This window comes from Salvelinus sp. IW2-2015, linkage group LG20, assembly GCF_002910315.2.
Source record: "Salvelinus sp. IW2-2015 linkage group LG20, ASM291031v2, whole genome shotgun sequence".
NCBI classification, from domain to species: domain Eukaryota; kingdom Metazoa; phylum Chordata; class Actinopteri; order Salmoniformes; family Salmonidae; genus Salvelinus; species Salvelinus sp. IW2-2015.
In genome coordinates, this window is record NC_036860.1 from 12,719,738 (window position 1) to 12,734,929 (window position 15,192).

The 15,192-nt window shown below is 41.1% G+C and overlaps 1 protein-coding gene across 6 annotated transcripts in view; it reads right to left on the minus strand.

The window, feature by feature from the left end:
• The window catches only part of LOC111980641 (lysophosphatidic acid receptor 1-A), a 21,605-nt gene extending 12,992 nt beyond the window's left edge, over positions 1-8,613 (minus strand). For 2 of the 6 annotated variants that reach the window (XM_070449210.1, XM_070449209.1), the window contains exon 1: positions 8,224-8,613. The gene's annotated coding sequence lies outside the window, so the exon portion shown is untranslated. Of the gene's footprint in view, positions 1-7,387; positions 7,849-8,223 lie in introns of those variants that run through there. The other 4 variants (XM_070449208.1, XM_070449207.1, XM_070449211.1 and 1 more) reach the window with 3 other exon arrangements.
• Between the last annotated feature and the right edge of the window lie 6,579 nt (positions 8,614-15,192).

Below are 15,192 nucleotides of genomic sequence, written 5' to 3' on the forward strand. Positions count from 1 at the left end.
CGCTCACTTGGAATGCTATTCCAACAGTCTTGAAAGAGCTCCCACATATGCTGAGCACTTGTTGGCTGCTTTTCCTTCAATTGGGTTGAGGCCAGTCATCTGATGCAGCACTCCATCACTCGCTTTCTTGATCAAATAGCCCTTACACAGCCTGGAGGTGTGTTGGGTCATTGTTCTGTTGAAAAACAAATGATAGTCCCACTAAGCCCAAACCAGATGGGATGGCGAATCGCTGCAGAATGCTGTGGTAGCCATGCTGGTTAAGTGTGCCTTGAATTCTAAATATGTCACAGACCGTGTCACCAGCAAAGCACCATCACACCTCCTCCTCCATGCTTCACGGTGGGAACCACACATGCAGAGGTCATCCGTTCACCTACTCTGTGTCTCACAAAGACACGGCGGTTGGAACCAAAAATCTAAAATTTGGACTCATCAGACCAAAGGACAGAATTTCCACCAGTCTAATGTCCATTGCTCGTGTTTCTTGGCCCAAGCAAGTCTCTTCTTATTATTGGTATCCTTAATAGTGGTTTCTTTGCAGCAATTTGAGGCCTGATTTACACAGTCTCCTCTGAACAGTTAATGTTGAGATGCGTCTGTTACTGAACTTAGTGAAGCATTTATTTGGGCTGCAATTATTGAGGCTGGTAACTCTAATGAACTTACCCTCTGTAGCAGAGGTAACTCTGGGTCTTCCTTTCCTGTGGCGGTCCTCATGAGAGCCAGATTCATCATAGCGCTTGATGGTTTATGCGACTGCACTTGAAGAAACTTTCAAAGTTCTTGAATTTTCCGGACTGACATTCATGTATTAAAGTAATGTAGGACTGTTAGTCTTTGCTTATTTGAGCTGTTCTTGCCATAATATGGACTTAGTCTTTTACCAAATAGGGCTATCTTCTATATACCCCCCCCCCCCCCCCCACCTTGTCACAACACAACTGATTGGCTCAAACGTATTAAGGAAAGAAATTCCACAAATTAACTTTTAACAAGGCACACCTGTTAATTGAAATGCATTCCAGGTGACTACCTCATGAAGCTGGTTGGGAGAATGCCAAGAGTGTGCAAAGCTGCATCAAGGCAAAAGGTGGTACCTTGAAGAATTTCAAATATAAAATATATTTTGATTTGTTTAACACTTTTTTGGTTACTACATGATTCCATATGTGTTATTTCATAGATTTTTATATAAAATCAAATCAAATGTATTTTATAAGCCCTTCTTACATCAGCTGATATCTCAAAGTGCTGTACAGAAACCCAGCCTAAAACCCCAAACAGCATCCAATGCAGGTGTAGAAGCACGGTGGCTAGGAAAAACTCCCTAGAAAGGCCAAAACCTAGAGAGGAATCAGGCTATGAGGGGTGGCCAGTCCTCTTCTGGCTGTGCCGGGTGGAGATTATAACAGAACATGGCCAAGATGTTCAAATGTTCATAAATGACCAGCATGGGCAAATAATAATAATCACAGTAGTTGTCGAGGGTGCAGCAAGTCAGCACCTCAGAGTTAATGTTCAGTTGGCTTTTCACAGCCGATCATTAAGAGTATCTCTACCGCTCCTGCTGTCTCTAGAGAGTTGAAAACAGCAGGTCTGGAACAGGTAGCACGTCCGGTGACAGGTCAGGGTTCAATAGCCGCAGGCAGAACAGTTGAAACTGGAGCAGCAGCACGGCCAGGTGGACTGGGGACAGCAAGGAGTCATCATGCCAGGTAGTCCTGAGGTGGTCCTAGGGCTCAGGTCCGCCGAGAGAGAGAGACCAGAGAGAATTAGAGAGATCATACTTAAATTCACACAGGACACCGGATAAGACAGGAAAAGTACTCCAGATATAACAAACTGACCCTAGCCCCCCGACACAAACTACTGCAGCATAAATACTGGAGGCTGAGACAGGAGGGGTCAGGAGACACTGTGGCCCCATCCGATGATACCCCCAGACAGGGCCAAACAGGAAGGATATAACCCCACCCACTTTGTCAAAGCACAGCCCCCACACCACTAGAGGGAAAACTTCAACCACCAACTTACCATCCTGAGACCGAGTATAGCCCAAGGGGGGCGCCAACCCAGACAGGAAGATCACGTCAGTGACTCAACCCACTCAAGTGACGCACCCCTCCTAGGGACAGCATGAAAGAGCACCAGTAAGCCAGTGACTCAGCCCCTGTAATAGGGTTAGAGGCAGAGAATCCAGTGGAGACAGGGGAACCGGCCAGGCAGAGACAGCAAGGGCGTTTCGTTGCTCCAGAGCAGGGGTGTCAAACATACGGCCCGCGGGCCGGAACCGGCCCCCAAGGAGGTTCGATCAGGCCCGCAGGATAATTTGAAAGTGGAAAAAATGCATAAAAGACATGGAATTAATATTTTTAATTCGCTGCAATTCATGGATTATCCGCTAAGGGGCGCACTCTTTCCATCAGAGTAGAAACAAGCTGCATCACTGAGACAGACTGAAAACAGCAGACGGTATCAATGCGCCATCTGCTGCTTGTTACGACGTTGTTAATACCTTGGTCTCTACCTCTCCGCTACACCCTCATTAGCCAAAATGTCGTTATCCAAACGGAGAAAAGTAGATAAGGAGTGTAGAATTTTCAAAGAAAAATGGACCACGTCCTATTTATTTACAGAGATGCACGGAAAACCTTCGTGCTTGGTGTGTTTGCAACAAGTTTCGGTATTGAAGGAAATAATATTCGACGCCACTACGAGACTCATCACAGCGAAAATATATGACGGCTTGCAAGGACAACTGAGAAGAGATAAGATTAACGAATTGCTGGCGGGTCTGAGGAAACAGCAGTCAACTTTCATCCAGAGCCGAGAAGTCAGTGAAGCAGCGGTAAAAGCCAGCTACCTAATTGCTAGCGAAATAGCATTAGCATCGAAGCCGTATTCCGACGGTGACTTTGTTAAACGATGCATGATGAAGGCGGCTGAACTTGTATGTCCCGAGAAGCGACAAGCTTTATTGCACAAAAAAAGTAAATTGCACATTTGTCTAAGGAAATATGAGGTGTTTCATGAAATGTTTTGTAAAAGGATAGTTCATTAAATTTCAATATTTTCCTAATGTTCTTGTGCTTCTTTACACCAAAACAAAGGAAAGACATGATATTTTGGTTATTTATAGCAGAGTATGGTATAATTTTAATGGTCCGGCCCACTTGACATCTCCCTAGGCCGTATGTGGCCCACGATGCGAAATGAGTTTGACACCCCTGCTCCAGAGCCTTTCCGTTCACCTTCACACTCCTGGGCCAGACTACACTCAATCATATGACCCACTGAAGAGATGAGTCTTCAGTAAAGACTTAAAGGTTGAGACCGAGTCTGCGTCTCTCACATGGGTAGGCAGACCATTCCATAAAAATGGAGCTCTCTAGGAGAAAGCTCGGCCTCCAGCTGTTTGCTTAGAAATTCTAGGGACAATTAGGAGGCCTGCGTTCTGTGACCGTAGCGTACGTGTAGGTATGTACGGCAGGACCAAATCGGAAAGATAGGTAGGAGCAAGCCCATGTAATGCTTTGTAGGTTAGCAGGAAAACCTTGAAATCAGCCCTTGCCTTAACAGGAAGCCAGTGTAGGGAGGCTAGCACTGGAGTAATATGATCAAATGTTTTGGTTCTAGTCAGGATTGTAGCAGCCGTAGCAGCCGTATTTAGCACTAACTGAAGTTTATTTAGTGCTTAATCCGGGTAGCCGGAAAGTAGAGCATTGTAGTAGTCTAACCTAGAAGTAACAAAAGCATGGATACATTTTTCTGCATCATTTTTGGACAGAAAGTTTCTGATTTTTGCAATGTTACGTAGATGGAAAAAAGCTGTCTTTGAAACAGTCTTGATATGTTCGTCAAAAGAGAGATCAGTGTCCAGAGTAACGCCGAGGTCCTTCACAGTTTTATTTGAGACGACTTTACAACCATTTAGATTAATTGTCAGAGTTGAGAGAATGCCAAGAGTGTGCAAAGCTGTCATCAAGGCAAAGCGTGGCTACTTTGAAGAATATAAAATATATTTTGATTTGTTTAACACATTTTTGGTTACTACATGTGTTATTTTATAGTTTGTGTCTTTACTATTATTCTACAATGTAGAAAATAGTAAAAATAAAGAAAAACCCTTGAATTGGTAGGTGCGTCCAAACTTTTGACTGGTACTGTACATACCCCACCAGACACACCACTATGGGTTTCTTCACCGTACCCAAAACAAAAACAGAATTCATGCGTCACTCAGTTATGGAATGCTCTGCCACCAGAGGTTAGTCAGGCAAAAAGCAAGTTTCGCTTTAGAAAACAGATTAAAAAAACATTGTATCACAATGCCTATCCTCTTTCTAAAGTTCTAATTTAACTATACTGTACATAGGAATATGTTTATGTATATTGGAATAGTGTGTAAATTGTATTTTTGTTGTCGCTTGGTGTCGTTCCAATTTACAACTCTTATTTTATATATAGAATTTCATGCAATGTTGTTCTCGTTTATAACTGTTCTGTACTTTGTCATGGATTTGTATGTTTTATGTGGACCCCAGGAAGAGTAGCTGCTGCATGTGCAGTGACTAGTTGGGATCCTAATAACTAACCGTAGTGAACTATAGTCTACTCTACTGAACTATACTTTTATTTACTGTACTGTGCTGTCCAAACTTCCATCCGGACCGTACCAAATCTGAACCAATCATCGACGTCTATGCTTGGCTAACCTCGTCCCCAGGCTATTGCGCAGAGCGCATATAAGCCTGGGGTATCAACCACTCAAAGTTGGTGTTAGTGCGAGTAACCTACTGAGTAAAGTATTTGTCATCACTTAATTTTAGCGAATCACACAAGTGCAAGGCGTGGCTCTGTGCTTGTGGTGTGCTAATGTACTGGGGGGGTTAAGGGGAAGGATTTGTGGGAGCTGATTGCTTGGCCGATTAAGCCAGAAGTGTCTGCGTACGAGAGTAATGTTTGGGCAAATGAAGGCCGGTTCAGACGTCTGTGGACGTTGAAATCAAAGCCAGGGTTAATTTGGCCAGACTTTTTAATCTTGCTTTGTCCAGACGACAGAAAGAAAACAGTTATCAGCGGAAAGGAGGACAGTAGCCAGTGACCCAATTGTGGTTTGTGACTACTTTGATTTCCTATTGTAGCCATTTAAATTGCAGAACTTCCGTTACTGATTTTTTGCAAATCTGTTACCAATTTGGTAATAATTCATAATCAAGATGAATATCCGTAAAACAACTATAACTAATTGATAGGTCTACCTTTACTTGTTACTTCTGTGAACTTTCATTATTCTCCCTCCTCATGAGGAATCTTAAATATCTTAAAGATATGTGGGTTTTTGGTAACGGAATTTCAAGACACAAGGCAATGTTTCTTAAACTTACAGAAGGCAGAAAAAATATCCTGAACTAAATATAAGTGTTGATAACTTGGCAGGGGTATTTCTAATACCTTTTAAGACTTTTTTCTGGTAGATATTTTCTAAACCCCTTTTTCATCTGACAATAAATCAAAGCCTTTGCTTATTCCACATTTATTGAATGGAATATTGTTGAAAAATGTATACATGCCTTAATATAAAAAATAAAAAAAGACTCATAGCTTTCATTTAACACCCAAATTTATATGCTTCTATAAACTTTTACATGGAAATGACTACACACATCGTAAGGATCTGTGCAAATCTGTTACAGTAACAGGCATATTTTTTCTTTGAAAGATTCTTTCTTGCTGATATGAAAGATAAGGGCCATATATATTGAAAAAACTTTAAAACACAGCATCGTAATTGCAGTTCACACAGAGCCAGCTGTGGGCGAAGCTAACTGCTGAAAACCCCTATACAGAGGTAGGCAGTAGGCACTACTGTTTTCTATTTTTATTTTATTTAACTAGGCAAGTCAGTTAAGAACAAATTATTATTTACAATGACAGCCTACCCCGGCCAAACCCGGACAACGCTGGGCTAATTGTGCGCCGCCCTATGGGACAACCAATCACGGCCGGATGTGATACAGCCTGGATTCGAACCGGGGACTGTAGTGATGCCTCTTGCACTGAGATGCAGTAAACCACTGTGCCTTAAACCACTGCGCCACTCGGGAGACCTATACTAGACACCCTGTGCCAGATGTGATATAGGCTTACTGACAGTAGTTGCCTCCACTGATTCTACCCCCTTAGGCCTATTATGGGATGGTTTCTCCCACAAAAAGGCATGTGTCAACCAGCAGAGTGCAAGTTGAGTGTGTGAACTCAGCCTGGTCTCAAAGCATTTCGTATCATTTTGGAACGAAATCCGAGACACTCCTTTTAGTAATATTTTACATTTGCTATGGTTACATAAGTCAAAAACTAAAAGAGGGGAGTTGGTCAGGGTGGATGGGTATAACGTGAATGCCTAGCAACCAAAAGGGTTGCGAGTTCGAATCTCATCATGGACAATTTTAGCCTTTTAGCAACTTTTCAACTATTTACTACTTTGGAACTACTTAGCATGTTAGCTAACACTTCCCCTAACCTTAACTCTTTTAGCTAACTATTACCTTTACCCTTTAACCTAACTCCTAAACTTAAACATAACCCTAATCCCTAGCCTAGATAACGATAGCGAGCTAGCCACCTAGCTAGAAGTCATAACATATACACTATGTTCCGAATTTGCAAAATATATATGTTAACAAATTCATAACATATAATACAAATGTAATTTGTAAATAATCATATAAATGGGTGATGGGCATACACAAATGAATTCATACCATATGAAATGTAACATACTAAATGCAGTACTCATATTTACGTACAGAATAATACGAAATGCTCTGACACCAGGTTGCTGAATTGTATTCTAATAATTTGTGTGAATAAACTATCTGATCGCGCTGCGCACTGTTGCAAAATAACAATTTGACAGATATCCAGTTTTTCAAGTTAAACTTAGAACATTGTGCTAGACCAAAACACCAAACCTTATAGTTAAACTTTACATTTTCTTGAACAAACATAAAAAGGTCTACGTGACATTGTTTACACCTGATTTTACAGAGGGAATAAAACAAAGGCACAAGGTACGGTTACAGTAAAACAAGACTGAAGGTACGGTAGTACTTGAAGAAAATCGGAAAGGTTTACGGAATGACGCCTAGGTCAATTAAGAAGTTAAAGCTTTGTTTTAACTCTTATGACAAAACAAGCGCAGATTTTTTTCAGAATAAATACAGCGACTAAAAGTAGGCTACTGTGATTGTCATATCTGACTACACACAATTTGATCAACGCTGGACCTGACGTGAGTTTGTAATTGAATTACCGAAACCCACATTATACAACCAAGAATAATCATGCGTAGGCCTATAATAATAAACATTCAGTTGCTTACCGCTGTTTTAGAACAACGTTCCCCTCCAATATAACCCGAAATTCAATTTATAYGTTGAACACTTCCAACAGGTAAATGTACCTTTTCGCCCTCAGGGGCCAGGGTTCCGGTCTAAAAGTACGGTTTTGACTGCTCCTACAGTTTTGCTTCGGTACTGCAGATTAACTGACGCCCGGCCCAGAATGACAAATTCCATACACGGCCACATAAACAAGTCAAATAACCAATAAGATACCACCTACAGCCAAAGTCAGTAAAGATGTCTAAGTTAAATTTATATGTAAGTTTTTGGAGGCCTGACCAAATTTACATCGAAATGTAAGTTATAGATCTGTCACACGTTGAAAGCAAGTCTAAAAAGCGCTAGATCTGTTCTATGTGGGCTATTTCTATGCTTCCCTGAGTTACATTTTTGCATCTTTTACTTTCGATTTTGTACACCAGCTTCAAAACCCTATACAATAAATGTTGGTTATTGAAAATATATTTCACAGCAGTTTAGATGTTACAATGATACTATAAACTGCATGTTTTATTACATAAACTGAAATTAGGCAAACTATTGGAAATTGTGCAAGCAGGAAATGGCAGAGCGATTTCTGCATATTGCACCTTTGACATTTTATATTCATCCAAAGTCTGCCATGTTTTAGGATAATGTGATGACGTTGTCGCTGCTCCCTGTGCGCACTGAGTGCTAGTGGTTATGTGATGTTGATCCATAAAAACCGGATGCAACCCGGAAATAAACGGTCCATGTATTGGCAATATGCGAACGTGGGTAGATAACCTTGGGTTACGATCAAATCACTTATGACACACCCTCGTTCACTTACCCTCTCTTTATGCCCTTGGGGGAATCCCTGTCGCCATCTTGGTGGGTGGTCCAAATGATTAGCCAAGCAAGGGAAGTTTGCAACTTAAGCCCCTCGGCCTTCGTTTTTAGTTGGCTTTGCGAGTGTACTATTATGTTCACTCCCGGGCCTGAAACTCCCCATAATTCAATTTGCGACGATTGTACATCCGCTAAGAAAAGTCCGCGAAAACTTAAACAACATCATTGGAGAAGTCAACATAGAAGTGTAAGTAAAAACGAATGCAAATAAGTTAGATATTGTACTACTACGTAAAAAGTAAATGTTTGTTTGGTTATCTTTTGGAAATTGTAGAAATAAAACATTTTCCTTCAGAAGTTCCAGCTAGGCAGGCTAACGTTAGTTAGCTAATTCATTTGCTAGCTTTCAAACAGTAGGTATATATTAATAATAATATAAGTAGACATGCACTCATAATTGAATGTAGCGCATATAAAGCACCCACAAGCCACCGGTGGCTGAAAACACAATCATCGCGGGATGAACGAGTGACGAATTTCCAGTCAAGGGTGGTCCATTTAAATCATTCCTTGATTGATAGTGCCAAAAAGGAGATTGGCCTGTGGTTCAAGCCAGAGGAGATGGTTGAGTACAAGAGCTGCCAACATGGATTCCTGTATGAGTAAATAAAATGAAAACCATTTTGAATGCTGTTGATCTGTAATTGTTCATGTACCTTGTGACTTTTTAAAGCACTTACAAATATCAATAAAAACAATCATGAAGTAGAAAAAAATTWATCATTCCTTCCTCCTTTTTTAAAATTATATATATATTTTTAATTAACAACAAATCAATACAGAAAGTACATGGGGAACACAAGTGTATATATAAATAATATACAAAGGACAATTGTGCTAGGGGGTACAATGTCAGGACCTTAAGGGACATACATAGAATTCTAAGTGTAACAGCTTTTTTGTTTTTTGTAGTTCAATTTATTTTTGTAAGGTAAGAAAATGTGGTGTTTTGTTTGTAAATTTGCATTTGTGAATATGGAATTTGGCCAAAAGAATAATGAAATGAATGACATAGAAATAAGTTGAAACTATTTTATCGTAGGTAAAGAATCCAAGCAGTACATCTCTCCACAATAGTATAAAATCTTCATAAATGTGTTCAATTATAAATCTATAATTTATAATAGCAACATCGTTTCTGGTACAATTTGAGTTTGTTTTTCTTAAACCTCTTCATATAGTGGTTGGCAGGATCATATTTATGAATCATTTTAAAGGAAACTTACTTAATTTTGTTACCAAGTAGGTATGTGTGTGGCAACATCCAAACTTTTTTCAACAGATATTATCAATAAAACTGTTCCAATAAGGCATGACATAAGGTATAGATACAACATCCTGCTGAAACAAGGTTTGTATCCCTGTTGTTGAATGAACCAAAAGAGAAACAAATCTTTCCTACTGATGAGTCAACAGGGTTAACGGAAGCTAGGTTCTGGGGGTCAGGTCTTGACACGTTCCTGAATAATAAAGCAACACCTGAGGGAATGGCATCTAAAACAATTGCAAAATCTGTAGGTGTTACAGGGACCTTGTAAAGTGATAAGAATTCCTCATAACTAAGTAAAAAAACTCTGCATTTACAAGTTGACTCACCACTAGGATATTATTTCAGAACCAATATTCTAATAACAAAAGTATTTTATACAATATATCCCGATTATTCCATATATATCTGTGTGGAGAAAAATTATCCTTATAAATTAAGGACCATGACAAGAAAACCTGCCGATGAAAAGCAGAGAGTTTCACTGGAACTTGGTCAATATTATAATTGCAAACCAACATKAAGTTAAGGCCACCAAAAGTAGAGAAGACATGAGGAATAACACTTCACATAGAAGTGGGTCTTCTTAGGAATTGTTTTATTCAATATATCTTAAAAGTATTAAGGTAGTAAAGTCCAGAAAATTCATCCCTCCATACTCATAAGTGTTCATTACAACAGTTTTCCGAAAGTAATGGGTACGGTTTCTCCAAAGAAAGTTGAAAAGCATCTGGTCTATCTCCTTGCTTATTTTACCGTCAAGATATAAAGATAAAGCGCCATATGTTAGCCTAGAGATACCTTCAGCCTTGGTTATTAGGACTCTTCCTTTTAAAGATAAGTCCCTCTGTAGCCATTGATTTAGCTTCTTCTGGGCTTTTTTAATGAGAGGGTTAAAATTTAGTAAGCCTCTAGACTTCTGATCCTTTGTAATGGTAATTATTTTTTTATTTAACCAGTTAACCAGTTAGAACAAGTTCTCATTTACTACTGCGACCTGGTCAAGAAAGCAAAGCAGTGCGACAAAAAAACAACACAGAGTTACACATGGGATAAACAAAAGTACAGTCAATAACAATAGAAAAATCTATATGCAGTGTGTGCAAATGGAGTAAGGAGGTAAGGCAATAAATAGGCCATAGTAGCGAAGTAATAACAATTTAGCAAATTAACACTGGAGTGATAGATGTGCAGATGATGTGCAGGTAGAAATACTGGTGTGCAAAAGAGCAAAAAAAAGTAAATAAAAACAATATGGTAGTTGGATGGGCTATGTACAGCTACAGCGATCGGTGAGCTACTCAGATAGCTGATGCTTAAAGTTAGTGAGGGAGATAAGTCTCCAACTTCAGCGATTTTTGCAATTCGTTCCAGTCATAGACAGCAGAGAACTGGAAGGAAAGACAGCCAAAGTAGGTGTTGGCTTTGGGGATGACCAGTGAGATATACCTGCTGGAGCGCGTGCTACGGTTGGGTGTTGTTATAGTGACCAGTGAGCTCAGATAAGGAGGAGCATTAAATAGCAAAGACTTATAGATGACCTGGAGCCAGTGGGTCTGGCGACGAATATGTAGCGAGGGCCAGCCGACGAGAGCATACAGGTCGCACTGGTGGGTAGTATATGGGGCTTTGGTGACAAAACGGATGGCACTGTGATAGACTGCATCCAGTTTGCTGAGTAGAGTGTTGGAGGCTATTTTGTAAATGACATCGCCGAAGTTGAGGATCGGTAGGATAGTCAGTTTTACGAGGGTATGTTTGGCGGCGTGAGCAAAGGAGGCTTTGTTGCGAAATAGGAAGCCGATTCTAGATTTCATTTTGGATTGGAGATGCTTAATGTGAGTCTGGAAGGAGAGTTTACAGTCCAGCCAGACACTTAGGTATTTGTAGTTGTCCACATATTCTAAGTCAGAACCGTCCAGAGTAGTGATGCTAGTCAGGCGGGCGGGTGCGGGCAGCGATCGGTTGAAGAGCATGCATTTAGTTTTACTAGCGTTTAAGAGCAGTTGGATGCCGTGGAAGGAGTGCTGTATGGCATTGAAGCTCATCTGGAGGTTAGTTAACACAGTGTCCAAAGAAGGGCCAGATGTATACAGAATGGTGTAGTCTGCGTAGAGGTGTATCAAGGAGTCATCTGCAGCAAGAGCGACATCATTGATATATACAGAGAAAAGAGTCGGCCCGAGAATTGAACCCTGTGGTACCCCCATAGAGACTGCCAGAGGTCCGGACAACAAGCCCCCCGATTTGACACACTGAACTCTATCTGAGATGTAGTTGGTGAACCAGGCAAGGCAGTCATTTGAGAACCCAAGGCTGTTGAGTCTGCCGATTTTAAGAATAAGGTGATTGACAGAGTCGAAAGCCTTGGCCAGGTCGACAAAGACAGCTGCACAGTACTGTCTTTTATCGATGGTGGTTATGATATCGTTTAGTACCTTGAGCGTGGCTGAGGTGCACCCGTGACCAGCTCGGAAACCGGATTGCAGAGAAGGTACGGTGGGATTCGAAATGGTCAGTGATCTGTTTGTTAACTTGGCTTTCAAAGACTACAGCTATCTGGATTTGGGTGAAGGAGAAGCTGGGGAGGCTTGGGCAAGTAGCTGAGGGGGGTGCTGAGCTGTTGGTCGGGGTTGGGGTAGCCAGGAGGAAAGCATGGCCAGCCATAGAGAAATGCTTATTGAAATTCTCGATTATCGTGGATTTATCGGTGGTGACAGTGTTTCCTAGCCTCAGTGCAGTGGGCAGCTGGGAGGAGGTGCTCTTATTCTCCATGGACTTTAGTGTCCAAGAACTTTTTGGAGTTAGAGCTGCAGGATGCAAATTTCTGTTTGAAAAAGCTAGCCTTTGCTTTCCTAACTGACTGTGTATTGGTTGCTGACTTCCCTGAAAAGTTGCATATTGCGGGGACTATTCGATGCTAGTGCAGTACGCAACAGGATGTTTTTGTGCTGGTCGAGGGCAGTCAGGTCTGGAGTGAACCAAGGGCTATATCTGTTCTTAGTTGTATATTTTTTGAAAGGGGCATGCTTATTTAAGATGGTGAGGAAATTCCTTTTAAAGAACAACCAGGCATCCTCTACTGACGTGATGAGGTCAATATCCTTCCAGGATACCCGGGCCAGGTCGATTAGAAAGGCCTGTTCGCAGAAGTGTTTTAGGGAGCGTTTGACAGTGATGAGGGGTGGTCGTTTGACCACGGACCCATAACGGATGCAGGTAATGAGGCAGTGATCGCTGAGATCCTGATTGAAAACAGCAGAGGTGTATTTGGAGGGCAAGTTGGTAAGGATAATATCTATGAGGGTGCCCATGTTCATGGATTTAGGTTTGTATCTGGTGGGTTCCTTGATCATTTGTGTGAGATGGAGGGTGTCTAGCTTAGATTGTAGGACGGCTGGTGTGTTAAGCATATCCCAGTTTAGGTCACCTAGCAGAACGAACTCTGAAGATAGATGGGGGGCAATCAATTCACATATGGTGTCCAGGGCACAGCTGGGAGCTGAGGGGGGTTTATAACAGGTGGCAACAGTGATAGACTTATTTCTGGAGAGATTAATTTTTCAAATTAGAAACTCGAACTGTTTGGGCATAGACCTGGAAAGTATGACAGARCTTTGCAGGCTAACTCCTCCCCCTTTGGCAGTTCTATCTTGACGGAAAATGTTGTAGTTGGCGATGGAAATCTCWGAATTTTTGGTGGCCTTCCTAAGCCAGGATTCAGACACGGCTAGGACATCAGGGTGCAGTGAATAAAACAAATTTAGGGAGGAGGCTTCTGATGTTAACATGCATGAAACCAAGGCTTTTACGGTTACAGAAGTCAACAAATGAGAGCGCCTGGGTTAACCTCTACATCACCCGAGGAACAGAGGAGGAGTAGGATGAGGGTACGGCTAAAGGCTATCAAAACTGGCCGTCTAGTGCGTTGGGGACAGAATAAAAGGAGCAGATTTCTGGACGTGGTAGAATAGATTCAGGGCATAACATACAGACAGGTATGGTAGGGTGCGGGTACAGTGGAGGTAAACCTAGGCATTGAGTGACGATGCCTAAATATTTAAGTTCTTATTTCACTGGAATACCATAATATGAAAGTGTCACACAATCTTTGACAGCCATGAGTTCACATTTATTAATGTTAAGATATAGACCAGATGCTTTGGAAAAGGATTGTGTCACATTGATCGATATGGGAATCTGACGAGCATCTTTCAGAAAACATTCCTTCCTCCCTCGCCCTGCAAGTGTGTATTCGTCAGACGTCATCAGAAGTGTCCACTTAATTTGAGGGCTGACGGGATAGGGTATGTCTTTTAAGTGTTTGGACCGCAGTCCGTGAAAACAACGGTCGGACATCTTGAACGCAGTCTCCAGTTCTTATTATACCAAGAGAGAAAGAGGCCGAACTCGGTGGAAAATTCTATTCACTTTCAATTTAAGGGCTGTATTGACATGGGACATTTGTTTCCAATGCCAAAGCGGGTGAAATACCACTCTCCAGCAGGTGGCGTTTTTGTTTTTGTTGCCCACCAAGCAAGGAGTTTTTGTATGGAGGTCAATGAGTAACGAATTTAGTCAACAAAAAATGAATAGTTTATTTTCTACGTGAGGTTTATTTGATCGAATAGAAGTTTCGTAATGCTTAAGCTGTTACTCGTGTACCGTAATGCTTAAGCTGTTACTCGTGTACTGATATAAGTAGGACACGTGATATCCCGGAACTTTGAGAAAAAACACTTTATATCGGAGTTGTCTCGATATGGCTATGCATGTTATGAGGCTAGTTAGCAAAGTATCGCTCTCCATTGAATACATGCAGTCACGTCAACAACCGTCATCGAATATTCAAAAAATGATTACAATAATGAGATCTATCCACCAATCCAAATAAAGGATAAGAGGGAGCTAGATAGGCCGCCGTCCCGCTTTCCGGTCAACGACTTCCATTGTTTAGGGCGGAGAAACATGCATCTTGTTAGTATATCCATAATCTTTGTATTATACCTCAGTGGTTTTCACCCGTGTCTACTTAGTTTAATGGTTGTTGTATATAGGCACGAGCCACACCCTCCTCTTCCCTGTTGGATGAATCGCAGGTGGGGACGTCCAATTCAATGAACGCTATTTCTTTGTGATTGACAGTAAATTATAATTATGCCATATTTACTATTTCTAAATGATATAACATTCTGAATGTGTTTTATAAAATGTATATATTGATACATTCATCTGTTTAATCATTAATTTGTTACAAATGCATCATATTTTTTAACCTGTTTTAATCCTCGTACCCACTACATTCTTCATTAAAGTGTTGAATTATGTCTCGGATCCTACGGTTTAAAATGATCAACTTGAGAATGGATGGAACATCAAGGTTTGGATTGCACTTGATTTTAATATTCTATATGTGGTTTGGGGTTCCACGTTGTGTAAGAACAGACAGATAGCCAGTCCATTTCTCGGGGTATCGGGCAAATGGGCTGGTCCGTCTTTAGCCAGCGGGCCTGTCTAAATTGTTGTTGTTTTGTCCAAAATTCTCTTTAGTTGGTTAATAATGGGGGCCACGAGGATGTGCCGGTGTGTAAATGCCTGGGCCAATTTCTGGTCCCAGTCCGTTCCTGGATACCCCCATGTGAC